The sequence below is a fragment of the Mauremys reevesii genome, linkage group 3 (genome assembly GCF_016161935.1).
Source record: "Mauremys reevesii isolate NIE-2019 linkage group 3, ASM1616193v1, whole genome shotgun sequence".
Classification (NCBI taxonomy): Eukaryota; Metazoa; Chordata; order Testudines; family Geoemydidae; genus Mauremys; species Mauremys reevesii.
This window is the reverse complement of record NC_052625.1, coordinates 37,360,532-37,387,785: the sequence shown is the minus strand read 5'-3', so window position 1 is coordinate 37,387,785 and position 27,254 is coordinate 37,360,532. Positions and strand designations below refer to the sequence as shown.

At 41.1% G+C, this 27,254-nt stretch overlaps 1 long non-coding RNA gene across 1 annotated transcript in view; it reads right to left on the bottom strand.

The window, feature by feature from the left end:
• Positions 1–4,383: 4,383 nt before the first annotated feature.
• Positions 4,384–27,254, bottom strand: part of LOC120400253 — a 46,474-nt gene continuing 23,603 nt past the window's right edge. Inside the window, exon 3 of the long non-coding RNA XR_005595646.1 lies at positions 4,384–5,482. This is a non-coding gene — a long non-coding RNA (uncharacterized LOC120400253). The remainder of the gene's footprint in view (positions 5,483–27,254) is intronic.

Sequence of the window (27,254 nt, the reverse complement as noted above, 5' to 3'; positions counted from 1 at the left end):
GCCTTAGCCTCCAACCTCACCAACTTGTTAGAACCGAAACAAATACCAATACAACACAGTTTTGCTTCAAATCTCAAACTGCTAATACAAAAGAGTATAATTTATCAGATCCAAAGGAAAACACTATCTGACAGGGACCAAAGTACTATTCATTACATATCTAAAGGCTATTGATCAATAGGTAACACTATGCTCTTTTGTTCAATAGGTTCAAGCTTAACTGATTTTCATGGCTGCTTGAATGCTTTTATGACTAAAAAGGCATGATCCACACAGGGCTTTGTCACTGATTTGCATACAATCTAGTAAAGTGACAGTAATAAATCACAAGAAGCATTAATAAATCACCAGCAAACAAACTGGCACATCAGTGGTACTGTGGAAAATTCACAGCATTATTCCCCCAAATACTTTGGTGAGTAAACATGCTAAGCACAGAGTGTTAGCTGACAGCTGCAAATTGAGTCCATATTAAACGTATAAACCTAGTGTTTCCTAGGTTTTTCAGTTCTCAAACCCAAGTTCTATGTTTTTAAGGGGCAGTTTCATACAAGAGAAGGATAAGAAGAAAGGAGGAGAAGGGATCAAAAAAGTTTAAGATTAAATTTAGTAAGGCAAGAAGATAATCTAATGTGGTGATTCTTACGCTTTTAAAATTGTATTTCAGGCCTGTCTACTACAGCAATGCATATTCCATAAACACCTAAGGTAGCTAGATTTAGAACAGGGGCACTTTTCGGTAGCAGTGTTCTTAAAAACAAGATATCTGATGGTGAACCCGATCCCAGGGGGTTTAGATTAATAACTCAGGGCTGGTCTACGTGAATAGCGTAGCTGAAGTCAAAATATCTTAGATCGATTTACCTCGGGTCCTCATGGCGCGGGATCGACGGCCGCGGCTCCCCGTGTCGACTCCGCTACCGCCACTCGCTCCGGTGGAGTTCCGAAGTCGACAGGAGTGCGTTCGGGGATCGATATATCATGTCTAGATGAGATGCGATATATCGATCCCCGAAAAATTGATCGCTACCCGCCGATACGGCGGGTAGTCTGGACATACCCTCAGTATGTTAAAATACATGTGAGGACTGGTAATAAATTTAACAAACAGCAAACTACAATCCAGTTGTCTTAAGCCAGATACAAATATGTGCCACAAACGCAGAATTTAGAAGCCATTTGCTCATCAATGAAGTGCGGATTTAATGAAGGTTGGGAATTTTAAGGGGTCTAAAGGAGTTAGGTGCAAGTGAAAGTCAATGGGAGTTAGAAGCCTCATTTGAAAATCACTGCCCCTGAGTATGTATAGAAGGAATGCACTCATTTGGACTGTATCCTTGCTACAAGAAGGTATGTTTTCAAACTCTAGTTACCTGACTTGAGGTAAAATCTTAGTGAAGACAAAGCAGTTTATAGTTTTCACAAGGTAGCAGGCCAAGGTAAACTCTATGATTCCCCAGAGTATTTTTCCATGTGGAAACCAAGGCCTCACTGGAAGGTATAGTGAGCAAATAATACATGTGCATTATAAATTCAGGCATTTTCTATCCTTACACTTTAATCTACCTTCGTTATTTCTCTGGCCCCCATCATCCTGCTATCTGAGCACTTCACAGTCTTGAATGTATTTATTTATTTTCTACAATGACAGGCCTTCTCTCAAGCTGCATAGCCTGGGGGTTGCTTTGACAAAACCCTGAATTTTTAAAATCTGAACTGTTCAGATTCATTTCTTTCACATTCAGTTCCTAGCCAGGACTAAATATAGAAGAGTCAGAATGCTAAGAGGAAGTTGGTTCGTCTGGAATTTCTAACTATTACCAAAATAATTCTGAAAGTGTTGCAAGAAAGCTTGTTCTTGCAAGTTTTCACACCCATTCTATAGACCCCAGTAGTTCTGATATGGTTCAAAGGGATGCTTAAGTGAATCAAACTCAAATATGAATCTCTGAGAGGTTTTCAATCACTTCTGAGGTGACTACTTGAGGAAATACACATTCATGTGAACTGTTATGGGCAGATGCATGTTTGCACAAGTTTTTGCATCACTTGTCCTTTCCACAAGTATTCGTTTCACTTATATTAATGGCTATGAAAAACAAATAAAAAGAGTGGTGGGTATTGTCAAAGTGAATTCATGTCTTCTATTTGCACAAATGTTAGTGAATGAAGTTTGACAGTCAGGGCCGACTCTAGGTTTTTTGCCACCCCAAGCAAAAAAAAATTTGGCTGCCCACCGTCCCAGCCCTGGACTCCTTGCTGCAACCCCCGCTGCTCCAGCCCTGGGCTCTCCCCCCTACCCCCACCCCCTTCACCCCCACCATTGCCCCCCACACACACACCTCCGACCACCCCAGCCCTGGGCTCTTCCCCCTCACCTGCACCCTCTTTCTGCCGCAGCCCTGGGTCACTGGTAACTCGCTCCCAGGGCAGGTCATTCAGCAGGAAATTTAGATGTGCACAGAACACAGACAGGATTGGTTCCCATATGGTTACAGAACTGCAGTAAAGTGGAACAATGTTCAGCTTGTGTGATTGGAGGATATCTGGATGCATATTATAAGACTGTCCTCCATAAATGAGGAAAAGTTGAGGTGCCTTTATTATTCTTTTGTTCCACTCTTTCTTTCTATGGGGAATTTGCCAGTGCAATATCACTGTCTTCCTTTTAAACAACCAAACAAAAAAAAAAGGCAATGGCTGTTGAAAATAGCAATTCCAGTCCTAAAAACCACTGGGAAGCATTTCTTGCTCAATTTTATCCTACTTTTTCTATAACAAGTTACAGTGGATCAGTATATTTGATTTGGGAGAAATGAAGTAACAGCTGCCCAAACTGAGCTTGAGCACTCCTGAATTTTGAGGTGTTCAAATCTGGAAGGCAGGTGCTGGGGGGGAGGCGGGGGCTGTGGCTCTGTGGGGGAGCACAGCAGCATGTATGCAGCAGCGTGTCTGGCACTGCGTGGAGCCAGACATGCTGGTCTGCGGGGCATGGTCAGGGAGCGGGGGGTTGGAGAAGGGATAAGGGATTCTGGGGGGGCAGTCAAGGGACAGGGAGCAGGGGGAGTTGGATGAGGTGGAGGTTCAGGGGGAAGGGAGAAGGGGGTTTTGATGGGTCAGGGGTTCGGGGGGGTAGTCAGGGGACAGGCAGCGGTTGGATAGGCATGGGAATCCTAGGGGGGAAGTTGGGGGGGGTCTCAGGAGGGGGCCATTGAGGACAAGAAGGGAGGCTTAGATAGGGGGTGGGGTCCTGGGGGGCAGTTAGGGGCAGGGGTCCTGGGAGGGGTTGATCAGGGGACAGGGAGCAGGGGGGTTGGATGGCTTGGGGTTTCTGTGGGGGGCAGTTTGAGGGAGTGGATGGTGGGAGGGTGGGCTACCCTCCCTCCCCGTGAAGTGTCCTGTTTTTTGAATGTTAAAATATGGTCCCCACCCTTCACAGTGCAGCTCTCCATTCACAGCAAGCTACAGCATGAGGTCTCAGCTACATCACTCCCTCTTCCTTTCCTGTTGGTAGTGGCCAAGGGAATGCTGGGAAATGTAGTTCTTTCCCTGCTCCAGGGCTGGCTCTATAGGCAGGGAGCTAACCAAGGAACTACAGCTCCCAGGGCCCCCGGTTGGTTCTCAGCTCCCAGGCTGGATCCCTGCCGCTCCTGCAAATGGGCTGCCCCAAGGATGTGCTTGCTTTGCTTTGCTGGTGCCTAGAGCTGCCCCTGTTGACAGTATCCTGTCTCATTTGTATCCTCTAGTCTAGACCAAGAGAATACAACTTGAACCTTGGAGGCTGTGGCAAAAAGAAGGGATAGCATAGGTAAATGGCTGGATATACCAACTTAAAAGGACAAAGAAGTAGGGTAACCTCCTGAACACAGATATCATGGAAGCTAATTTATTAACTGGCAAAGGTACTTTAAAAAGTTAACCTTTCAATTTGCTGTCATGCTTGAGTAGTAAAAGGAGAACCGGAATGTAATCATGAGCTTCCATGTCTGTGACAGCCTGCTGGGGTTCCTAGAATTGTGTGTTACCTCACTGAGCCTGAGCAAGTGAGAGTTTTGCTACTGCTAAGATGTGTGACAACCCACTGACACACCAGCTTATTTGTCTGGCCAGCAAACTCTTCAGGAGTCTCTCAGTCCAAGCCTGGCCTTGCAGGTAACAGTGAACCCCCAACTCTCAAGTTCCCCAGAGATGTCTGCTTGCAGTGTCCAGCCCACTCACTGAATATTCAAAGACGTTATTAAATTCATTGAGCCTTTAAAGAAACAATAGACTGAAGCCTGCTAGCTTAACTGGAGTTAACATACCCTTCCTTTCAATCGGTGCACTAAAGTGGTTTATAGTAAAAGTAAAACAAGTTTATTTAACAAAAAGAACATAGGATTAAGTGATGCCAAGTATAAGGAATAAAAATAGAAAGGGTTACATGCAAACAAAAATAAAAATATGCTTCTAAGACTAACACCTGATTTAACAAATTAGACTCCCTCTTGTTCAAAAAAGTGTTTCTCACCAAGTTTCTTCCAGCAGGGCTGACCAGACTCCCTGGCCAGAAACCTTCACAGATCTCTAAGTGCTCGGTTCCTTTCTCTCAATGTATAGAATAACCTGGAGGTTCACTCCCCCTCTCTTTATAGGCTAGTAAACCTTTGAAACGTATTCTCAGTCAGGGTTCCTTTTCTCCTGCTGGGAAGAGATGGCGTGGTACGGTGAGGACTTCATGCTGGTTCTTCCCCCTGCTGGTGATAGTTGGTTGTTCTTCTCCCCTTGTTAGCTTGATGACTTTATTTAGCTTTTATGTAAATACATTTCCAATATCTCTTGATTTACCTTGGAGACACACTCAAGCAGAATCACATTTCTCTGTCTAGGGTGACACACATTTTAAGAACAGAATTTCAGCACATTTGCAATTTTGCATGTTACCCATATTTATACCACACAATAATATTAATGCTCAGTGAGTTATGAGTTTTCCGGTAATACATTACGTGCCAGCCTTTGGATAAATATCATGACAACAGTGTGCCAGGTGGCATTGGCGTCTTCTTAGGGTCACAGTATCCTTAATAAAATCCTCAGTATTTTGAGTCATCTAAGAAAATTACACTTACGCTATATACCAGAGATGGCAGTGTCAGGAAATCCATCATGCTGAAGCAAGAGTCAAAGAGAAGAATATTTACATCAAGCACTACACAGCTGTTTAAATATCCTATAGCCCCCTCACCCTCACCACACAATCCCAGGGCTTTTGAGGGGGCTCATGGAAGCAGCAAATGTTCCCAGGAGTTCTCACATCACGCTGGCAAATATGCCAAAGCTCTTTTCATGTCCTGCGTATGTTACAAAGAACCCTTCTTCGTGGCTGGACCAGGTCCATAGAACACCATTTGGAGGACTGAAAGGTTGAGACATAGTGAGGAAACTAAAGTCAAACTGAGCAACTTCGTGGGACGAGTCCATGCCTGCTCACATAAATACTCTGAAATCAAAGGAGAATCGGCAAGTGTGAATTTCATTTTAATTTAAGCCCACGGATTTTGCATTGTGAAAATCTTGTGTAAAAGTTAAAACATTTTGTTTCACCAAATTTGAGAAGTTTGTCCAATTTTTTGGCAGAAACTCAATTTTTTCATAGTATGAAAGCAAAATTGCTTTGGTCCTTTTCATAACAATAAACAAGCCTGAGCCACCATACCATCAACAAAGCAAATTAGGGGACAAAAGCGTCATACTCCTCTCATGTGAGTTTGGACCAATGATGACTTTGGTTTTGACCCATGGGGGTTTGCATATTTTAAATGTGATTTTGCCTCCCAGATAGAGAGGGGCTTGGGCGCCAAATTTTCATTGTTCCCCAGTTAGGTACAAGAGAAGGCAGGTTTTTTAATATATATATCCACTGATACGCCTGCAAATTTTGTAAGCATACTTACAGAGGGCCTCTGGACGATTATCCCTGAATGTGCAGTAATATGTATTGATGTGATATGCTTTATTTGTTAGTGCCTGTATATATATGTAGGCCACAGGCTTACAACCTTTTCTAAATGCTTATTTGTATGCATTTTGTTTAAATAAAGATAAGGCTTACTCCCATCTTCACAGGAATAAACCCTTACCTAGGGCATTCATTTTGGGGTATAAGTGGTAATCTTCCCCACTTCTCAGTTTCTCTTTTCCCCTTTACCCTAAGTTTTAAACAGGACTAGATTTTTTTATCCTCTCTGTTCACATAAGCTTTTCCTCCTAAGCAGAAGGCAGAACAGGAATGAAGTCTGATTTAAGCAATGCCAATATCACCTCTGTGCCTTAACTCTGTTTCAATATTTCTCTTTGATTTTTCCTCTGATATGCTCATTCATGACCTCCTATCCTTGCCAAGGCCTTGCTGTGGTGAGTGTGAGTGTTGCTGCTCATGTGGGAAAGATTCAGATCCAGAACATGTGTTGTAGCAAGTGGATTTTTCCTCTTTGATCTTCCATTTCCCCTTCACTATCCAGCATGAAACTGTGTTCTCTAAAAGTGAAATTCACTCCATGCAGAGAAGCCCACACAAAGCCATTTAAACCCCAGTTGTGCTGTGCCTGTGAAGGAAGGGGAGAAAGAGGGCAGCAGGGGGTCTGGGAGGATCAGCTATGCAAGGGAACCCCCCCAGCTACAGCACTGTCTGTTGGAATCTGTGCTGGCTACAGTTAGGCCAGTGTGACATCTGAGGGTAGATTGGAATACGGTCTACTGAATCCACACTTACATAGACTATTGGACAAGAATTCCCACATAGGGGGCACAGATGGGTTTCAGTTTCCATCGCTGTCTCTCAACATTAGAAATAAACCTAAGCAGCAGCTGCAGAGGGGTAATACTGCTGTAGCCCCATGTGTTTTCATAGACCACGTGTGTGTGAATTCTATCCCCCACCAACCCACTGAGTTCCCTGCACAATATCTTTGTCTACAGAAGGGTGAGTTTATCTTTGAGGGAGAAACGGGAAAACACAGTTGTTAGGGACACCCCCCCCGCCAAAAAAAATGGTGTTTTTGTGTTTCTATGGCCAGCTGTAAAACCAGATTGTGCTGGTTTGATTTTACAGGAAAACTTCTGAACTTTTGCACTTTGGTCCCACTACAATCGTGGCCCTTCACCAGTCCTAAAATGTTGCAAACCTTGCTTGGATATTCAAGACAATTCTGTGTCATTTCAGGCTTTGAGTGGCTGTTAGGTATAGGCTCAGCCCTGCAATATGCTGAGCATTTCTGACCCTGACCCATAACTTTAAGTACATGGAGTAGCCTTCAATGGCTAGACTGCAATAAGACTTAAGATTAAATATTAGCTTTAGTGCTTTGCTGGATCAGCACCAGAGAGCACAACCTTGCAGGACTGAGATCATGGTATGTAGAAGATGAGAGGTTTGTGTCTTGTCAGAAAAGGTTATTTTAAAATGAGGCTGGATTTCAGGGTTCCATATGGAGTTCAAGTTTGTGAATGTTTCCTTTCCCCTCCCCCTCTCCACATGCAACTTTGTTTAGTTGAACAAATCTGGCATACTTTAAACATGACGTTTTCCCCCTACAGGCTTTGTACACATCAAACATATATATTTAGGCGCCCATGCTGATATACCTCAAAGAGGCGTGATTTTCAGAGGGCAAGTGCTCAGCATTATTTCTGAAAATAATGTGCCTTTAAGGTGTCAAGTTGGTAACCCAGAAATGGAGGCACCCAAAAATAACTTACAGCTTTTGAAAGCTTTGTTCAACATGAATTACATGAACTTTTTTGTGGCTAAAGACACTGAAAATATGTGGTTCAGGAATGGCAAGCTGAGCTGTAGAAACTCAATGTTAATCCTGAAAACAAAAGAAAAGGTTTGAAGTTGCAAAGAAAGCCTCTCTTGAGAAAAGTAGTTTCTTCCAAATTAGCACACGGACTACCATGTAGATGATTGTAGGGTGACCAGATGTCCCGATTTTATAGGGACAGTCCCAATTTTTGGGTCTTTTTCTTATATAGGCTCCTATTGCCCGCCCCGATTTTTCACACTTGCTGTCTGGTCACCCCACATAGATGGATTCTGCTTGTTCCTTAAATGATTGCAAAATAGGTCTCAATTAAGTTTTTCATTTGAGTGACTAATAAAGTTGATGGGCCACATCCTCTCCATGTGAAAATTAACGACACTGTTGACTTCAACTGAACTGTGCTGATCTACAGCAGCTGAGGCTCTGGCCATAAGTTTATTGATAGAAATATTTATTAATCCACTTGTTGTCTAGATTGTGCAGTGAATAATAACTGCAGTAAATCTTTAATATCCAGTGAAGCAGAAAGACAGTACTATCCACAATGCATGGAACAAGCATAATGCTGCTGGAAAAATCAAATCATCGCCTGTATTAGTAATTCATTCAGTTGTTTTTCTTTTAAACATTAAAACCAGAAGCAAGAGACAGAAAATTAATTTCATTTTTATGGCCTCCTTCAGTGCACAGAAAATGTGCTATAAAATATAATGCAACAAAATAGATGAACTGAGCCTCTTGTTTGGCCGTTTGGCAAGGTCATCCAAACAAAAGGATGGAAAATTAAAACCCAAACATGGCCAGAATCTCAGTCAGGCAGCTCCTTCTGATCAATAAGACTTCTGTTGTTCTATTTTAGGATGTGTTTAAAGTCAGTTTGTGGCATAGTATATGAGTGGGCCAGCATCTGTGAGAATGTCAGTGAATTATGGAAAGGCTTAAGGAACATACTCTTGGAAGCAGTAAGTGGTGAGCTCTTTTGTGTTTGCTTTGGAAGGTGGAGTTGTGGTAGGTGTTTCCCATTTTTAGCATTCATACCTTTATTATGTTTGGCTTATACATTATAAATATTCCAGATGGTGATGGATGGAGACTTCCTCTTGCCCAGAAATGAAGAGGTTTGGGTCTCCTGCAGATTTTTTCTCTATTGATCAAAAGATTTCCCCCCCACCCCCACTCCCATCAAGGCCCCAACTTTGCTTCCATTGAAATTAGTGATAAAAGTTCCATTGATTGCAGTCACACACAATTGGGGCATCAGGTACCCAGGTTTTCCACGTCATCAGAGAGAAAATGTCACAAGTGGCAGTTACATTAGAAATGATGGGACAACAGAAAGGCTGTCCAAGAATTAGCAGAAAGGTAAAGAGTACTAAGATGACATAATAGTGAAAAGTACTGTTATTTTTGAACATATCATTATAGTCTCAGAATGTGTCTTCTGAAAAGCCATTTATCTAATATGATCACAGTTCATCTTGAGTTACCTTTTTATACTTGCTGTATTGTAGCGCTCATCAGCAATAATTTCTTACATTTACTAGTTACAGCACCTTTCATCATAAAGCATCCTAAATCACTTTATAATTTACATAGGAATAATTTTGCAGACTCCTCTGAGGTGCATCTTTACAGCCAGCTTAGAGGCAAAACTGGAGGTTTAGTTTGGAAATTTCGGTGGGCAGAACATATTTATACAAACTGTATTTATTCAAACTGTTAAAGAAAATCAAGAATATAAGACAAGGAATAAATTATAAAAAAAATCTAGCTGTAATTTGATATCTTTTCACATATCCACTTTGGCCTTGCCAAATCATTTACTCTATCCTGTTCTCTTTCTGCAATAAACATTCTTGTATATTTGCATTTTCAGCAGCAATGTTTAAACCTCAAAAAGATTTAAAAACATCAAAAAGAGGTTTAAATTGAATTAGCACCAACCACTTGCACAACTGGGCTGGAAATCTTTCTAGATCCTGCTTTGTTGAAAGATTACTGGTACATCCCACTTCTCACAGGGGTAAAAATAAACACAAGAATCAGTCTTCCTTGCAGTATCTCGTCACTTCTTGGCTTGATTGGAACCGTGAGCTGGAAATGCCCATGAAAATTAAAGTGGCTTTAAAATGCTATCTAAGCTGTTTCAAAGCTTGAGAAAGGTTTGCTCAGGATTTGGGATGAATGTGTAGGCAGGTTCATATATTGTTTGAAACTATTTGTTCACTCTTGGTTAGGAGAAATACAAGTGGTCTCAGATGCAACCCTAAGAATGAGACTGATAGGGCCTAATCTACCTCCAACTGAACATGGGAGTTTTGCCCTGGAGATCATAGAGAGCAGGATCTGGCTCTTGAATCCCATGCCAACCTTCCTAATCCCCCCACTCCCACCCCACAAATGGACAGATCTTGATTTTTAATCTGTCTGCACTGCTTATGGAATACAACTAGATAAGCAGTTATTGTGCAAAATTATACATACATGGACGTGTCTATAGATCTTGTCTGATTGTGATGAACAGTGGCGATGAGAGCAGCACTGGAGGGATAAAATGAATATTCATTTGCTTCATGGGTGGCTGTGGAGAGGAGGTGAGGTGTGCCTTATCATGGTGGGACTCACACAACGAACAGTGGAGAGCTACATTTGGAAGCTGGCAACTCTTCAGTGGAGAGATGTTTATCTTTTAATTTTCACAGCCTCGGATTTATATGCCAAGCCAATAAATGTAATAAAAATCTCCCCTATTAATTCTCTTTTAATCTATTCATCTTCTAAAAATACATTAGAATCAAGTATGGCTTTGAGACACACTACACACTACACAGTATACCTTGGGCAAACATAACACTTAGCCTTTCAGGGGTACATTTTCCTTTAAGTGATTTTCTACATTCAAAAAAAAAATGGAATTGAAGAGTTGAAAGAAGATGGTGCATTTGATTTAAATGTAGAAACAAACAAGGACTATGAATATGGTTACTGGGCAGCCAGGTTCCTAACCTCCTCCTGATCCCCTTGGGCCAGGCTGCATGTGGTCTTCCCACACCTGTGCAGCAGGGGCAGAGAGAAAATGAGAATCTGTGCAAAGCCTGCATACAACAGCAGTTCCCTATGTTGTGGGAAGCAGGATGCCCAAAGGAAGAGGGGAGGAAGTGGGGCCATGACCTCTTCCCTGTCCACAGTGGCCCAGGGAGTGGGATGAGCACACAAGGGGAGCAATCTGCTCAGTCCCCCATGCCCAAAGGGCAACCCTGGCAGAGACTTCTGTGAGGCACAATCTCTCCAGTGCACTCTCTTCCTAGCCCATTTCAGGTGCTAGTGCAATATAATCAATAATGGGCCAGACTCTCAGCTGATGTCAGTAGAACTATGCTTGTTTACATCAGCAGAGGATCTGGGTGTTTGATGACAGTGTAGGACTGGACCGGATTATTTCTCTGCTATGGAGATAGCAGTGTCTTTATTGCTAACTCCTTACTATCTTTTACTCCCAAATTCAAAGAAACAGAGTTTGGGATAGCACTGACTTTTAATTCCTAACGCTGAAAGATTTTTCAGAGGCACACATCAGACTTAGTTTATACTGTTCCCAATTATAACCGCTAATACTGCAGGATTGGCTTGTTATACTATAGCTAATTCACCAACAGCATTCACATTAATTTTCACATCTTACTGTGTTATAGTAGTGCTATTTATTAGCTAGACGGCCCAATTTTAGCTATGTTATAGGAACAGAGTGTGCATTACACAACAGAGCAAGGGTACACCTGCAGCTGGCCATTTCTATATTTATGGCTGTCTGACAGTCGTAATGAATGGCAAATGGAGAGCATTTGTTTTTTCTTTGGCTTAGTAATTATTTTTTCATAATTTAAAAATAAAAGTGAAGCTGGACACCTGGCATTAATTACAGGTTTTAAATATCTGTAAGTCTCTTGCCAAGGTGCCCTGGAGAAACAGAACAGATTCTCAGGGCAGCACACAGGAAAGAAATAGTTAGCCAATCACAACTTTTGCTGGAAAACTTGACTGGAAAAGCCCATATTACATTACAGTTTAATTTGTAATCACATCCAGTCCTTTTCACTTCATGTTTCAAGTACCACAGCCTTTCATTGAATAGACGAACGCTTAAGTTGTGCCACTTACCATGCGTTCTAAACAGAAGACGGACTCTAGATCAAATGTTTTGCAAACTTTATAATAGTGTGGTGAACTTCAAAGTCTCATAAAGTTAAATAACCAGCTGCTTGCTGTAGCTTTTGCTCTCACAGTTGTCATCCATTTACTATTAACTTGCAGAACCCCTGCCCCCCACACTCCTCCAGCAGTTGCAATCATAAGACAAAGAAACCAATAAAGGCCGATTAAAGTTGAGGGTAAAATGAGGTTCTTAGTGTTCCATAGTGTGAATTCATAACCAGAGAGACTTTCAAATCCCTCAATGATAATTGTATAAATAAGATAGTTAAGCACTGATAAGACTGATTGAAAGACTATGAAAAGGGTAAAGATTAGGATTTCTCCAGAAACAGACATAAGCAGGTAACACACACACAGATGAGGGGTATGCAAATGAAAATTTACAATCAGGGAATGATCAGAACAAAAACATAGTAGTTTGCAACAAACCTGGAGAGATGAACAATGTGTTCAGAGGAATGGACTTACTGTATAGCACAATGGTTACTTTTGACTCAAGACAGTGCTGTTTTATGGCAGCGTGAGGACATTTTGGATCTACAGCAGATGCAAAGACACCAGACTGATGTGAAGGAGAAATAATGACTGAATGAACTCGATAAAACAACTTTTCTGAGGCTGTGCAATCATGTACATCTGCAGACTCTCCTCTGCACAGTGCAGGGAAAAAAAGTCAGCAGAAAAAAAGCCCTGGTGGCCTCTAGTTTTCCAGGAAGAAGCGTATGGGGACAAAGATGGAGGAGAAACTGCACTAAGTAGCATGCTCCATCCCACACTGTGAGGTTGCTGTGCTATGAACAGCAGCCGGTCTGTAGCCAATGGTAGAACAAGTCCTGGTCCTGGTCTGCCACAGCTGCGGGTATTTGCAGGGAAGCCTTGAAAAGGATTTCTCCTTGCTGCTGGATAAGAGCTATAGGGTTGAAAAGCCTAGATCCACATAGGGGAGGGTAGGAGAGATGTCCTGGAAGCCAAATTTAGGCTGCTAGGGAAGAGACTGAAATCCAGGACCTCTATGGTGGCATTTTCAGAAATGCTCCCAGTTCCACGCGCAGGGCCGGGTAGGCAGGCAGAGCTTCAGAGTCTCAATGCGTGGATGAGACGATGGTGTAGAGAGGAGGGGTTCACGTTCATTAGGAACTGGGGAAACTTCTGGGATGGGAGGAGCCTATACAGGAGAGATGGGCTCCACCTAAACCAAAGTGGAACCAGACTGCTGGCACTAAACATTAAAAAGGTTGTAGAGCAGTTTTTAAACTAGGAGATGGGGGAAAGCCGACTGCTGCAGAGGAGCGTGTGGATCGGACACAGACTTCTCTTAGGGGAGAGTCTGATGATAGAGAATCTCCAGGTTATAGTCAGGAGCAGAGGAATGAGAAGTATAATGTAAGGGCCGGATCAGATGATAAACAGTCACATAAAAAAGAATCTGGCACATCAGAAAAAGGCAGGCTAATAAACTGGGACAAGTTTTTAAAGTGCTTGTACACAAATGCCAGAAGTCTAAATAATAAGATGGGTGAACTAGAGTGCCTTGTGATAAAGGAGGATATAGATATAATAGGCATCACAGAAACCTGGTGGACTGAGAGCAATCAATGGGACACAATCATTCCGGGGTACAAAATATATCGGAAGGACAGAACAGGCCGTGCAGGGGGAGGAGTGGCACTATATGTTAAAGAAAGTGTAGATTCAAATGAAGTAAAAATCTTAAGCAAATCCACAGGTTCTATAGAGTCTCTATGGATAGAAATTTCATGCTCTAGTAAAAATATAACAGTAGGGATCTATTATCGACCACCTGACCAGGACAGTAATAGTGATGATGAAATGCTAAGGGAAATTAGAGAGGCTATCAAAATTATGAACCCAATAATAGTGGGGGATTTCAATTATCCCCATATTGACTGGGAACATTTCACTTCAGGACGAAATGCAGAGATAAAATTTCTCGATACTTTAAATGACTGCTTCATGGAGCAGCTGGTACGGGAACCCACAAGGGGAGAGGCGACTCTAGATTTAATCCTGAGTGGAGCGCAGGAGCTGGTCCAAAAGGTAACTATAGCAGGACCGCTTGGAAATAGTGACCATAATACAATGGCATTCAACATCCCTGTGGTGGGAAGAACATCTCAACTGCCCAACACTGTGGCCTTTAATTTCAAAAGGGGGAACTATACAAAAATGAGGGGGTTAGTTAGACAAAAGTTAAAAGGTACAGTGACTAAAGTGAAATCCCTGCAAGTTGCGTGGGCCCTTTTTAAAGACACCATAATAGAGGCCCAACTTCAATGTATACCCCAAATTAAGAAAAACAGTAAAAGAACTAAAAAAGAGCCACCGTGGCTTAACAACCATGTAGAAGAAGCAGTGAGAGATAAAAAGACTTCCTTTAAAAAGTGGAAGTCAAATCCTAGTGAGGCAAATAGAAAGGAGCACAAACACTGCCAACTTAAGTGCAAGAGTGTAATAAGAAAAGCCAAAGAGCAGTCTGAAGAACGGCTAGCCAAAAACTCCAAAGGTAATAACAAAATGTTTTTAAGTACATCAGAAGCAGGAAGCCTGCTAAACAACCAGTGGGGCCCCTTGACGATGAAAATACAAAAGGAGCGCTTAAAGACGATAAAGTCATTGCGGAGAAACTAAATGGATTCTTTGCTTCAGTCTTCACGGCTGAGGATGTTAGGGAGATTCCCAAACCTGAGCTGGCTTTTGTAGGTGACAAATCTGAGGAACTGTCACAGATTGAAGTATCACTAGAGGAGGTTTTGGAATTAATTGATAAACTCAACATTAACAAGTCACCAGGACCAGATGGCATTCACCCAAGAGTTCTGAAAGAACTCAAATGTGAAGTTGCGGAACTATTAACTAAGGTTTGTAACCTGTCCTTTAAATCAGCTTCGGTACCCAATGATTGGAAGTTAGCTAATGTAACGCCAATATTTAAAAAGGGCTCTAGGGGTGATCCCAGCAATTACAGACCGGTAAGTCTAACGTTGGTACCGGGCAAATTAGTTGAAACAATAGTAAAGAATAAAATTGTCAGACACATAGAAAAACATAAACTGTTGAGCAATAGTCAACATGGTTTCTGTAAAGGGAAATCGTGTCTCACTAATCTATTAGAGTTCTCTGATGGGGTCAACAAACATGTGGACAAGGGGGATCCGGTGGACATAGTGTACTTAGATTTCCAGAAAGCCTTTGACAAGGTCCCTCACCAAAGGCTCTTACGTAAATTAAGCTGTCATGGGATAAAAGGGAAGGTCCTTTCATGGATTGAGAACTGGTTAAAGGACAGGGAACAAAGGGTAGGAATTAATGGTAAATTCTCAGAATGGAGAGGGGTAACTAGTGGTGTTCCCCAAGGGTCAGTCCTGGGACCAATCCTATTCAATTTATTCATAAATGATCTGGAGAAAGGGGTAAACAGTGAGGTGGCAAAGTTTGCAGATGATACTAAACTACTCAAGATAGTTAAGACCAAAGCAGATTGTGAAGAACTTCAAAAAGATCTCACAAAACTAAGTGATTGGGCAACAAAATGGCAAATGAAATTTAATGTGGATAAATGTAAAGTAATGCACATTGGAAAAAATAACCCCAACTATACATACAACATGATGGGGGCTAATTTAGCTACAACAAGTCAGGAAAAAGATCTTGGAGTTATCGTGGATAGTTCTCTGAAGATGTCCACGCAGTGTGCAGAGGCGGTCAAAAAAGCAAACAGGATGTTAGGAATCATTAAAAAGGGGATCGAGAATAAGACTGAGAATATAGTATTGCCCTTATATAAATCCATGGTACGCCCACATCTCGAATGCTGTGTACAGATGTGGTCTCCTCACCTCAAAAAAGATATTCTAGCACTAGAAAAGGTTCAGAAAAGAGCAACTAAAATGATTAGGGGTTTAGAGAGGGTCCCATATGAGGAAAGATTAAAGAGGCTAGGACTCTTCAGTTTTGAAAAGAGGAGACTAAGGGGGGACATGATAGAGGTATATAAAATCATGAGTGATGTTGAGAAAGTGGATAAGGAAAAGTTATTTACTTATTCCCATAATACAAGAACTAGGGGTCACCAAATGAAATTAATAGGCAGCAGGTTTAAAACAAATAAAAGGAAGTTCTTCTTCACGCAGCGCACAGTCAACTTGTGGAACTCCTTACCTGAGGAGGTTGTGAAGACTAGGACTATAACAATGTTTAAAAGGGGACTGGATAAATTCATGGTGGCTAAGTCCATAAATGGCTATTAGCCAGGATGGGTAAGAATGGTGTCCCTAGCCTCTGTTCGTCAGAGGATGGAGATGGATGGCAGGAGAGAGATCACTTGATCATTGCCTGTTAGGTTCACTCCCTCAGGGGCTCTTGGCATTGGCCACTGTCGGTAGACAGATACTGGGCTAGATGGACCTTTGGTCTGACCCGGTACAGCCTTTCTTATGTTCTTATGATCTCTGGCCTCTCAACATTTGGTACTTGCCTGCTGCTTGCTCTGGTCCCCTCTAGTTCCGCAAATTGGGGAGGGAATGCACAGACTCCGTGGGACCACTAGATCTATGGAGATTTGGAAACATCCAGGAAAGTTAAAGGTGTAAATTTGAAGTGGATTAATTAAAACATGTTAAATCCCTGTGTGGATGTTGTTATTCAGAGTGAAAGTGGAGTTAATTTGGTTTATCTTAATTCATTTGGAGCTTAGCTAATGCTTTAGTTATTTAAATGAAATTACCAAAAACTAACACACACACAACAAAAACTCTTAGACTTGCCTGCAAATTGACCTTTTTGTGATACTTCCAGGGCTTAAATACCTGGCAAAAAGTTCACCACCACAGCTTTAACAAAAATCCTACCAGCTATAATCGTTCTAATTCAAGATTCTATTACATCCCTAGATCATGGGGGTCTAATATTAGGCGTGCAGAACATGCACTCTGATAACCCTTTGAAGGGAATGTACTGACAGTCCAAAACAAGCCCTGCTCAATCTTTTAATGGAGCTTGACATGAAGCCTATGTTTTATCTTATAGGTGAGCTATTAGCAATGATTATAGCTAAGGTTGCCTAATGCTTTCCATTAGGAGCCCTTGAATACAGCTGCGTTTGACTTTGCCAAACTTTAACCATGTTGGCTGAAATTTCTATGCTTGCTCTGTCTCAGGCTGAACTTTTTGGAAAAATTTCAGCGAAAGTGGTTCAGCAGTTGCTGACAGCGATGTTATGAAAAATTGTTTTTCCAGTGTTACATTCCCGACCCCATTTCTTTGAAGTACGCTAGTGCTTTGTGGCAGACATATTACAATTTGGCAGAGGAAGACTCCTGGAGTTAGAGGTAGGACAGCATGCTGTCCCTGTGAAAATTCAGCCTGATTTCTCCAAGCAGTCTCCGATAAATTGACATTTGCACATGCTCAATAGTCTTTGCTAGAGGCTAGCTGTTAAAATCTCTGAAAATTCAATCTGCATTGAGCATGTTCCCGGTCCCACAAAGCTCCCTAAATACCAAATGTATTGAGCGTACATGCTACACCCAAAAGCCAAATACATATTCAGCAGAGAGTTTAGGGTTGCCAGTTTTGGCTGGATGTATTTCTGGAGGTTTCATCACATGGCAATCTTTTATTAAAGATTAATCTTTAATTCCTGGAGATGCCAGGACAATCCTGGAGAGTTGACAACCCTAGCAGAGTTAGAGCTCTATGTACTATCTAATTGTTAGATTATATTCCCTTGCATATCCAGAATAGGATTCCCTGTTCCCAATATTCCAGTCTGTGAGCTCCATTCAGGTGGTCTGCTGATAGTTCCCTCTAAGGTGCACGCCTGGGCGGATGCACATGAGAGAATGAAGGGCCACCCACCTAATTAGTGGAGCCACGCAGGCCTGGCTCCACTAATTAGGTGCCTGGACCCTGGAGAAGACACACATGTAAGGTGAGGTGGAGGCCTTGGGGGAAATAGGGGGTAGGTGGGAGAGGGCAGTGGGGTGAGAAGAGGGGGTGGGGGAAATTTGGGACCTGCAGGGCTGTAGCAGCCAGAGAAAGAGGCGACTTTCCCCAGCTCCAGGGCTGCAGGGGGAGAGACGGCCCTCCTTCCCAGCCTCAGCTCTGTGGCGGGGGAAATACTTCCCTCCTTCCCAGCCCCAGCTTGGGGGCTGCTGTGGTGTGGGAGAGAGGGCGAGAGACACCCTCCTCCTTCCCAGCCCCAGCTCGAGGACTGCTGGGGGTGGGAGGGAGAGGGCACATCCATCACATTAGAAAGGTAAGACTACTGATATTAAAATAGGAGTTGTGTCCTTTTGTTTGCAGAACAAAAAAAAGTTGATTAAAGGTGTTTTTATATAGTGCTTTTATCCAAAACGCTTTACAATAGTTAGCTAACGGTACAAACAACATTTGGAAAGATCATCAAGTGGTCTGCTGAGACCCTCAGCAATTTTCAAGTGGTCTGCAGGAAAAAAAAAAAGTTTGAGAACCACTGATCTAACAAGTAGTTGTATAAGCCACAGGCAGAGTGTCTGTCACATTCTCTCTAGTGGCTGATTCCACAGAAAAAAGCTTAATACTACCATCAGAATAATTCAATCATGATCATATAATCATTTGGAAATAGTAAACAACTCCTCCCCAAACCCTCCAACAATCTAAATCTATTTCAACTCAGATTAACTTTAATTTGGTCACAACAGTATTACCCATCAGATGTAGCTCTGTTAGGTTTACGCTCTGGTGGGCTTGGGCTTGTAGTTTCAGTTTTAATGAAAGGTGGTTACCAGTAACTGTTTTGACTGGATTTCAGTTGTGATCCATGCATAATACCCATTTAATTATAGTTTTAGTATGTACCTTCATCTCAGAGATTTCCAGCTCATTACAATACATGGAACCAGTATCTTTTTTCATTAGCTTCCTTTTCAAAAATATTGCATTGAAGTTCTTTCTGGTATGCTTACAGCATAGTACTTGGTGAGGTTTTTGAAAGACTGGGTATAACTGAGGTTAATCACAATTTAATGAATGCAAACTGGGGCTTTAACACGTCATGAGGGAGAGGGGTTCTTACTTTGTTAAAAATGCTTTTGCGGGTTTGATTAAATCTGTGCCAAATTACCTGAAATAATAAGTGGTTCTTAAACAAACCAGCCTCTGATGTGGAAAGTACATTGTTTTTCTGGATTCCATCTGCCAGCGATTTCTCCCCTCACCCCTCCCCGAGGGTAAGGAGTAACTGATATCTGACAACCAAGCTTTATATATTTTTTCTCTTGAGTGGTGGCAGAAGAGACTGAAAGCTGTCACAAAACTGTGCATCTTGTAGATAGCTGGTGTGCCACAAATAACAAAATGTTCTCAATTAAAAAAAAAAAGATTGTCAGCTCTTTGGAGATGTTCCACCTTCAGAGTTAATTCTAAAATGTCAATAAAGACTGAGGTGCAAAATGCTATTATAGTTTAATGACACTGCATTGCAGAAAATTTGCACTGAAAGAGGCATTTCATTTCAATCTGATTCTCCTTTGATTGTTTGCCCAGTTTTATTTTTTACTTTAAACACTATTTTCTTAAAAATTGGTATAAATAGTTCATTATTGTTCTGTAACTGAGGTCACTCAACACCAATATTTCACATCAGGTGAGGTAATGGCCCTTTGGAAAAATCCTTCAATTTCCATGGTTGGTAAATGAAAACTACTGTCAATTTTCTCTTCCTCCTCCCCACCCCTGCACACATATTGTTAGGTTGTTGCTTTGTATGTTTTTTAAAATGTACAAATACCTACTTTTCTTGGTTACAACTGACAGATGAGCATGAATCCTACTCCTCAGGTTTTTGTGGCTATTTAATTATAGGATCTCTGAATTCCCCAGGGTTATACCATTTTAAATGTAATAGATTGAGAAATTCTATACATTACTTAGAACAAACAAATGTATATCTGGGTTGACCATTGATCCTAAGACGGGACCCAGTTCTCTTCTCATTCAAAATGTGTGTAAATCAGGATGGATTTCATGGATATCCATGGATTTAAACTTATGTAAAATTGGAGTAAGTGAAAGGAGAACCAGACCCCCAAAGCCCAATTTTTATCTCTGTTACTCCAACATAAATCTGGAGTAACTCCAATGACATCAGTCATTGAATCAGGTTTACACTGGTGTAAAGGAGAGCGAAATTTGCTTTACTGTAGTTTGCCTGCTTGACAAAATTATCTGGAAATGCACTGCTAGCCTGACAGCCTTTTCTTTTTGTCTTTTTTTTTTTTTGACATTTCCCATAGGAAGTATCCATTTTAACAGAGTCAATACCTTTCCTATATTCTTGTCAATCTGTATGGCCAAACAAAATTTACAGAGTCAGCAAATTAAGATGTTAAAGAAGCAGCTAATCAGGACCTCTCCAGGTACTTTCTTACCACCAAAAATATACAATACTTAATTTCCTACTAGGATATTATAGCGTCTACTGAGATTTCAAAGACTGATTAGTTTCAGAGGGCTGGGTTTTTAAAAACATGTAATTCTAAAAAAGATATAAACATTACAACAATCCATTGCCTCAAGTCTGGAGAAACCTGGTTACTGCAGTCCCTTTGGGAAAGAATGGGACTCTTTAGATTTTTACCGATAAGGTATGAATAACATTCTCATAAAGCTCAAAGATTGCCCAGATATACACATTTAAAATAATTATGGTGATTAAATAGAGCTGCAAACAGCTATAGCTCCAGGCAACACCAGCTAAATGTAAAGAGAAAACATCTTCTGCATATGTTTGTGATTTATGTAATTACATGCTTCTACAAGCTACACACCATTCACTGGCAAACAGCCATCTCTTCTTTCATTACAATTTAGCAACAGTAAGTAACACACTTCATCTGTTTGAGAAGCTCCACTTAATAATGCCACTGGGGCTGTATACAACACCATTGTGGAATGAATGTGAAAAATACAACATAATTTTGTTAAGAGTGTAAAAATAGCATTTGTGGGCTTACTTCTCATGCCAATTAGGAATGAGTCCATTGGAGGCAATCGTGTTACACCCAATGTACAACCCAGTGCTAGTGAAATTAAAAAAGGCCTTAGGTGTGTAAATAGACGCATGTGTATCATTTGCACCACTTACTCCATTATTCAACAGGTGACGTTGTACAGCATTTGTTTAAATGAATTAAACAAAAATAATAATAAAAAAAATCTTCTCCCCACCCCTCCCTTCCCAAAACATCTGCTTTAACAAAATCAGAACAATAAAACAAAACTAAAAAAGTCCTTTGCTGGTTTTCCTGTTTTGTTTTTGGCTTATTGTTTTCCTCTCTCCCCCTTTTCTTCAGAGGCAAAATTAAAAAAAAGGAAAAAATGGGTACAGAGGAAAATGAAAGAAGGGAACAAAGGAAAGAGAGAGAGAAAATGGGAAAAACAAAAAGGCAAAAAAGACACAGGTGCCTAAAGTGAAAAATTTCAAATGCAAGTTCTTCTATAAATATTCACAAAAAAAAATTGACAATTAAAAATATTTCTTTTCATACCTATGGAACAAAAATAGCGTTATCATTTTCCACAATTATTTTTTGGCCAGCTGTTTTGTAGAGCAAAGGAGCTATTGCAGATTTGAATGAGAACCATAAACAATTTGGCAGATGAAAGACATGGTCATCTAGCTAACTGAAATTTTCAGTATTTCTGAATTATTTCTGAGGTTATTTAACTGCACATCCAAATGATTAATCTGCATATGTAATTAGTGAAACATTCTGTCTGTTGTGCTCTGGTCTCTTTTTCCCTCTAATCAAAGAGAAGACGGCCTATGGCTATGCAATTATTTTTAGTCACTTGGAATTAGATGTATTTGAGGTTCTATGTACAATATGGAGTATGCTTTTATAAAAACTGGGGACAAAATTCTTCTGTTTTTTATCTGCATGGATGCAAAACTATTTGGTGAATTTGCAAGCTATACATTTGCCTGTGCAAAAATAGGTAAATTGTTTGCACAATTATTCCTTCCTTATGGGAAATATCTGTTTATTCTTTAGAGCACCTATTATTGAGGTGAGGTAATAGCTACAAATTAAACCCTACAGGTACTGAAACCCTACTGGACCCTCTTACTGAGGCAAGCTCCCAAGAGTAAAAGCTGACCAAAAACTGAGGAACTACCTCAGATTTAGTGCATTGTTGTCCCCTCCCTTAATTGAAAATACTGGCAAAGGATTTACCCCGAGCCTTATTTCAGAAATATAGTCAGAAAAGGAAAACTACACTTTACACCTGTTAAGAGTTAAAAAATAAAACTGGAGAGAAAAGCTAAATAATTCTTTCATATTTCAATATGTCTGTGCTAGATTCTGATCAACATTCACTGATTACCACTTCACAAGTAGTGCCACTGCAGACCCTGGAACTACTTGTGGAGCCAGGAACTGTTAAGTGCATCAAAATCTGGTCCTCTACGTTTATCATTTCCTTTATGGTTTCAGTTAAATTAGGTTTCCACCCGCTATTGATTTTCTGTTTTGTTTTAAAGCCTGTTTTGTTAGTTTTCTTCTTTTAAACTGCAAGTTGTAGTTTAAATAACACAAATGAGGGTGCAAGTAAGACAAGCCATGTTTGTTTATGGGAAAGGAGCTGTGATCAGAAAGCAATTGTCCTTGCAAAATTATATATATTTTACTTTGTCTGATATAGTGCATATGCAATTGCTTTTTCCATTTAGGCATATAATTGCATGTACAACTATTTCTCCTTTTAAATTATCTAGATGCCAAGTTTGCTATTAAAATATTTCCAATTATTTACATACACAATTGCTAATGAGATAGTGTCTCAGTGGGCAGTTTAAAAAAAAATCATCTTTCAAAAGTTCTCCATATAGCACAGATCTATCCTGTGGCTTGAGACTGAGTCCTCCCTGCCCCTACATTTCTGGTGAGCAAAAAAATAAATAAATAAAGTACGATGAAGTTAGTCTAGAACATTTTGTCCTTTCTAAAATGCACGTGTATGACTGTTCCATTACATTTCCTCTTGTCTCTATTATAATCTACCTGCTGACTCATTGCTAGGTTCCTTCCCCAGCCTAGGCTCAGCTAAACCTCTTCTGACTACCATACCCTTTTCAGGCATCTGAAGCCTGAGCCCTAATGCCTGGGGCTGAAGCATGTAATTTAGCTTCATGGGGACCCCTCTGGTGCGGGACTGGGGGCAATTGCCCTACTTGCCATTCCCTAACACTGCACTTGTGACCCCCACCAAAACCTGTCCTGCAACCCCCTTGAGGGTTGCGACCCTCAGGCTGAGAAACCCTGATGTAGATGAGTTGATGTACCCCTGGCTGAGAACCACAGAGCTAGAGGGGAAAAGATCCAGACTAGGGCAGGCAGTAGGTTACTCATTTCAAGATCCAGCCAGAACAGGGCTCCATAATCCCCAGAGTACAGGAAAAGGATGCAATATCCTGAGCTTGGAGGACCAAGTTCATCATGGAGCCAGAGGCTGCATGAAAACAGGAGCAGTTGACTGGAGACAGTGGCTTGGGAGCCAGCTGCAAAGGGAAAGCCAGTCAGCCTGATTGCTGGGATCTGTGGGCAGAGGTCAGTTGAAGCGCTAGGGGCTGGAGCTCACAAACCCATTTTCTTATTGGAGATCAAATGGGGAAGCAATTTCCAGGAGCAAGTGATCAGGGCACATTGCTAGGGACTTTTGAGGGGGTTGGTACTTAGTTTATTTTAGATGCCTAGCTTCTTCTTTTTGGGTTTGGCCTGTGATTACATTATGCGAAAGTCTCCAGAGACTTTATAATCAGGGTCTTTTTATAAATTAAAAAAAAATGTAGATAAGATTAAAAAGGCTTTTTTCCCCCTATTCTGTCTAAGGGAGAGCAGGTGTTTGGCTCAGAGGGACATATTCTCTTGTTAGTTCAGCAGTGTACAAGGAGGTAAGTAGCAGTGTCCCCTATGGCAAAAACAAATAACTTAGAAAGACAAGAGCTGGAGAGAAGCTGAACTGGGTACCACCCTCTTGATCTAATTTATTACACCAAGGACATAGAGTGACATGCTGAGTGCAAAAATGACTTGCAGCTGATAAAAGTTTAACTGAAATCCTATTGGCTCAGCCAGAAGGAAGTTTATCATAACCGATCTATTTAGTTGCTAATCTCAAGGATTCCAGTAAGAGTCTTTGCAGGATGAGGTAAGATACGTGCATTTTGCAAACATAGGCCCAGATACTTCATGGCCTTTGCCTAAGCATGCATCTGGAGTGGAGGAATGCAAGGAGACAGGCCACTCATTGTATACCCTTCACAATGACAAGGAACAATTGTAGTCCCTGTGCTTGGGGAAGTGAAAAGACTGCTTCCCCTTTGTATCCCTAGACACAAGTCACCTTAGAAAGGCTAGAAAAGAGTAGAGGAGGAAGCAGGGTCCTGGGCCCTTCCTCTTTGCAGATAAGGTCACAAAGCTGACCTGGCATGCTGGCAAGTGCAGGCTACAACATCTGACGCAACAGTGCATCTTGCTTATTGATCCAGTAGACGTGTGTCTGTCTGTGGAATTATAGCCAGCTCTTCCTGAAGCAATGCTGCTCTGCACCAACTCCACCTCAGCATGGCAATGCTAATAGGCACAATCTGATCCCCAAGGAGCTAGATTCTGCCATCACTTACATGTGGTTAACTTCACTGATTTCTGAGCCTGCAACACTGAAACCAGGCATTGCATCCTCCACTGCTGTGAACTGCTTACAGGGTTGTCAGGAGAAAGATTCTCTTTCCGGGTGCAGAATGCATGTCAAGGTCTGAGATACGGCTACCAGTGGAAAAAAAAGGCAGCCTATGGTCTTTGGGGCTTAACATAAATCCTAAGGGGAAAAAAATACAAGGAGGGTTTGAGGGAATCTGAAAGATTGAGTCTAAGTTGGTATAAGGTGCTGAGGAGGCTGACAGAAGATGCAAGTGCCCTTATCTTAGATTCTCATTTGAATTTGAGCCAAAGCATCCTCTATGTGACTGAATTTTATATTTGAGTCAGTGAGCATCTTAAACATGAAACCCACACGTAACATTACTGATCACAAAGCAAACAAACTGGTTACTAGCTCTTCAGGCGCTTGGCACAACTCCCCCAAGCACACCCAGCAAATCAAGTGAACTCACCATCTTTTGTACCTTGATCGTCTCTTAAGATCCCCTTTGTATGGCCAGGGCTTGCGTCTTAACTTTATAGAGGTAAAATGTCATGGCCATGGGAGCTAATTTACACCACCAATATTGAGCACCCCAATGCTCCAGTGTTAGCCAGGGATTAATTTTTAGGGATTGTACAGCACTTTGAAAATGTATATTTTCCTATCAGCACTATTGGTATTACTTGTTGGGCCAGTTCTTCAGCTAGTGTAAATCAGTAAATATGCTGATTTATACTAGTGTCTCTCTCCCGGTGAGTCATAGATCGTGAGTGATTTGTGTTCCATTCACAGGGCCTACTGAAATTACAGTATCAAACAGATAATGCAACACATGGTAGAAGATTGTCCAGTTACCAAATCTAAAGGTGGAATTACCTGGCTGTTTAAGGCAGGGGTACACACTGACTTATATTTGCAAATTTTGCAATGTAGGTTTTTTCCCCCTTATCTGTGACATAAGCCCTAAATTAATAAGTTAATTGTCTAGTTGTGGGTCTAAACATTCCATTTTATGTGGCTAAGATTCAGCCGAGGGCAACATGTTGCACAGAGGAGGAATTTAGCCTTTGACCTGTTTAAACAACTAAAATTCTCCAGTTTCGCTTTATGTGTGAAACTTCACACAGCTCTAATTGCTAATGCCCTGAGGAAGAAGGCTAGAGGCTCTAGGGAGGTGGCAGGTGCAAAAAAAAAAAAAAATCACAGGGAGAAGCTCCTTAGATTACTCTGCACCCTCGCAGAAACAATATTAAAGAAGTAATGCACACCTTTTGGGGGAAATTTTCAAAGGCACAAAGGGCAATTTGTCTTCCATTGGAAGCATCAATCCTACTTGTGTCTTTGAATGTCTCCCCTTTTGTGTCACATAAACAAAATCTTGCAAGCCACAAGGAGACCATTTCAGTGTGGTGTTTGAGAAGTTAATTACGTGGCTCATGATAGCGTTAGAGTAATTCATTCTCAAATTCTGTTCTAATCAGACTCTCACGCCCACACCCATTACCGTGGTATCTGGATGGACTGCGCTTGACTGATCAGCTGCAGTATGGAAGATCACACTGTCACTACCCAGAACCTCTGACAACAACAATAAACCTTAACGGGCTTTTGCCCAGATACATCTCTGGTATAACTTTTTACATGAAAGGGATCCATCAGTGATCCTGTATATTCCATTTTTTGTAAAAGTAGGTGAATTAAAAGGTTCCCTTCTTTCTGTCTTTCATATTTCAGTTCAATCACCTGTTGCAGCACTGTTCTGGTTGATTTCATAGCTGAGGTGAGTATTTTCATCTGACATATGAAAATAGCAAGATTAGGGGATTCCTGGAAATAAACAAGACTACAGAGGAAAGTTTACTAAACTAGAAATTTTATTGGAACTGAAATATAAAGCCAACGCTGAAGTGGAGTAATTTGAGAACACCTGTATATGAAGAAAACACCATCGTGAATATATGAAATGATGTATTGATATGATGGCCTGTAATGTTAGGATGTATTAGTCAAAGCTATGTTTATGTGCAGTATGTATTCCAAAACTACAAAAAATAAAATTTTGAAATATTCATCTTAATGGGCTATTTTTTAGGTTTTAATTTAAGAAAAATCTGTGCATTCCAGCCATATTTTTTCATTGTACGCAAACAGGTTTTTCAGGACTATTACTAAGAAAATATTAGCTACGATATGCAATGCAGTGACCTTCCTTATAAGTAGACAAATCTAATTTTTTGTTTTCACTTTCTCTTGCGCCCCGAAAAGCCCATCTCTGAGGCTCATTGTAAAATCCTGCTTTTTACAAAGTTTCCAAGAAGGAATGAATGAGATAAAGGAAGGTCAAGGGATTTGTCTAACTTCAAACTATGAATCAGTAGCTCTGCCAGAACTGGAAACCAAAATCCTTGTTCCCAGTCATACGATCACATGAAATAGGATGCAAAATTAAAGGGGCTTAGCTTAATTGTGTTATCAAAACTGTTGCAGTCTTTGAAATGTGAATGTTCCATTCAAAGAAGGGATTAG